The sequence below is a fragment of the Glycine soja genome, chromosome 18, assembly GCF_004193775.1.
Source record: "Glycine soja cultivar W05 chromosome 18, ASM419377v2, whole genome shotgun sequence".
NCBI classification, from domain to species: domain Eukaryota; kingdom Viridiplantae; phylum Streptophyta; class Magnoliopsida; order Fabales; family Fabaceae; genus Glycine; species Glycine soja.
The window spans coordinates 26,988,893-26,992,144 of record NC_041019.1 but is presented as its reverse complement, the minus strand read 5'-3'; the positions used below and the strand labels follow the sequence as shown (position 1 = coordinate 26,992,144).

The 3,252-nt window shown below is 38.7% G+C and overlaps 1 non-coding gene across 1 annotated transcript; it reads left to right on the top strand.

Annotated features, from left to right (window-relative positions):
- The first annotated feature begins 1,077 nt into the window (after nt 1–1,077).
- On the top strand, nt 1,078–1,184 carry LOC114397769. The gene has a single exon (XR_003663394.1). It is a non-coding gene; the product is annotated as a small nucleolar RNA R71 (small nucleolar RNA).
- The last annotated feature ends 2,068 nt before the right edge of the window (nt 1,185–3,252 follow it).

Here is a 3,252-nt window from a genome sequence, read left to right as displayed (position 1 = left end):
TTCAAGTCAAAAGAATCGCTTGATTCACTCTTAAGAAAGAACTACGTAGTTCTGATTTCCTCTTCGACGGAGGGTACGTAGGAGCAAAAGCCCCGCTTTTGTCGACCTCAAAAAATAAAAAGAAATAAAAGTTAAGGTAATACAATTTCCACAATTCTAAAAAATAGGCTGTTGTCCTTCGAGACAAACGTAAGAGGTGCTAATACCTCCCTCAAACGTAAATACAACTCCCGAACTTAGAATTTTCATTTTGACCGGTTTCCTTTGGTTTTTCTGACGTTTTCTACAAATAAACGTTGGTGGCGACTCCGCGCATCTTTCCTCCTTTGGAAAGTGCACCCGTGAGCCTCGCCTCGCACGCCCGCAAAAGGGCACGTTGCAACATCTATTTGCCTAACATGTTCTTCAAGGGAAGGTTGCGGAGGAGCCTCAACTGTTTGCTATTTCTGGGGCTGTTGCTGTTGTTGTTGCTGAATTGGTGGAGGAATGTATGGTCTGCTTGGGCTAGCAGCATTTTGAAAATAGGGTTGTTGTTGCTGCTGTTGTGAAGGATTCGACCATCTAAGGTTGGGATGATTCCTCCACCCGGGATTGTACCTATTGCTGGAGTAATTGTTCTGTTGTGGCTGATTTTGCTGCTGAGGTTGAGGAGGTCTGTTGTAGATGTTTGCAGCATAAGCTTCAGACTGTTCAATTGCTTCAGATTGTTGCACAGAAGGGCAAAGGTCTGTGTGGTGGTCGGTAGAGGAGCATAAACCACAGAGTCTAGCGACAGGTGCAGATTTTTTATTCATGGCCAGTTGGGTTACCAGGTTAAGTAAGGCATCTAGTTTACCTTCAAGCTTCTTAGTCTTGGCTGATGAAGATGAATTCGTGGCTACTTCATGTACTCCTCTAATGACAATAGCATCACTTCTGGCACTAAATTGCTAGGAGTTTGAAGCCATCTTCTCAATTAAATTTCTGGCTTCAGCAGGGGTCATGTCTCCAAGGGCTCCACCACTGGCAGCATCTATCACACTTCTCTCCATGTTACTGAGTCCTTCATAAAAATATTGGAGAAGAAGCTGCTCAAAAATCTGGTGGTGAGGGCAACTGGCACATAGTTTCTTAAATCTCTCCCAGTATTCATATAAGCTCTCTCCACCAAGTTGCCTGATGCCTGAAATGTCTTTTCTGATGGCAGTGGTCCTAGATGCAGGGAAGAATTTCTCCAAGAACACCCTCTTAAGATCATCCCAGCTGAAAATAGACCTGGGAGCAAGGTAGTATAGCCAATCTTTTGCCACTCCCTCCAGAGAATGAGGAAAAGCCTTTAGAAAGATATGATCTTCTTGGACATCAGGGGGCTTCATGGTGAAACAAACAATATGGAACTCCTTAAGATGCTTATAAGGATCTTCACTTGCAAGACCATGAAACTTGGGCAGCAAATGTATTAGTCCAATCTTGAGAACATATGGAACACCCTCATCAGGATATTGAATGCACAAGCTTTCATAAGTGAAATCAGGTGCAGCTATCTCCCTAAGAGTCCTCTCACGAGGTGGAGGTTGAGCCATGTTCTCAGTATAAAAATTAGTAGTGAAATGCTCAAAATCAGAATATTCAGAATCACTAGCAACCGAATACTCAGAATGCTCAAAATGCACAGAATGATCAGGATGCACACTATGCCTAACTAATCTATGAAAGGTTCTATCTATTTCAGGATCAAAGGGTTATAAATCGCCTGGATTGCCCCTAGTCATGCATTATATGCAGCAAATAATGTGTTTCTCAACAAGCACCTAACAAGGGGGTAAAACTACAACTATACTCAAATGATATCAAAATGAGCTGAGATTTTGTGAGGAACACCCTAAAATCATGAAAAGATGGCACAAAAATTTTCAGACAAAAATTCAAAGTCTAACTATGAAAACTACCTAAGCAAAGTTTAGAAAAATACGACAATAATACTTAAAAAATAAAATAAAAACTTAGTAAACGGCTGATTTTTGGAGTTTGGGAGTCCCCAAAAAGCTTTAGCAGGTTTCCACAATATAGGAAATTTTTTTCTACCATAATTGCATATATAATAATAGTTATTCTGATACCTGGAGCAAAAGTTATGGCTACACAAGTTCTCAATTTTTTTTTTGAATCTCTCAAATCCAACCACACCAAGTGTTCCTGGTATTTTTCACACAAAATAGGAATCAAAAGAACCTACCACACAAAAATTCAGCCAAAAATAACAACCCTAACCATCAAAACAAAAATCGTGAATTAAATTGTAAACAATCGTCGCTAATTCAGTCGCTAATGTAATGTTGCAAGAACAGTAACACAGAATCAGTCTCTAATTTCGTCGATAAGCACTATTCACAGCAAAACATAAAATTGAAATAGGGGAAACACTGAACAAGGGGTACTACTAAATTGCAAAACAGGACATCAAATAAAACAGAACAACACACTAACACAACATACTAATACCACACTAACACGACACAAACACACTAAACAAAGGAAGTAAATGTAAAACAACTAAACATAAAACATGAATCACTAGCGATTATGAACCTTTGGACCACTGCTCCCCAGCAACGGCGCCAAATTTGATCGAGGCCATACCCGAATCAAATAAACATTAAAATTCAGTAACTAGGAAGTGATCCTAGGTCGTTTCTCAACGAGCAATGATACACCAAATGTTCATAACAGATAGTAGGAAAATAGTAACGAATGGGGGGGGGGGTTGTTTGCTTTTGTAAATTAAACAGCGAATAGATGTGAATTAGAAAATATCAGAATTAAAACATGTTGCTTCCCCTTGATTCACAAGCAAGTCTCTTATCCTAGGTTACGAGAGTTTATCCTTATTCAGTTCAACCACTTAATCCAACCCTAAATTAAATTACTAAGCAAAATTTAACATAAGGCATTCATTATGTGATTAAGCAACACATACACCAATTACTCATAAATGATCATTAAGTATGAACGTAAATTAAGCATAGAGACAATTAATCAAGCACTAAGCATGCATGAATGAATAGCAACAAATTTAGAGTAATTAGTGAAGAGAAAAAACTAAACAAAATTTAACAGTAATAATAGAACCTCAAAGAGAACTGTGCTTGATCCTCAAGAGAAAACAATGCTGGGGACTTAGCCTTCCATTAATCAATAGAGTACGAAATTGTAGATTGAAGAACGAAATTTTATTGCTAAAACGGTGTCATACCCTAATTTCGTCCGGGGACC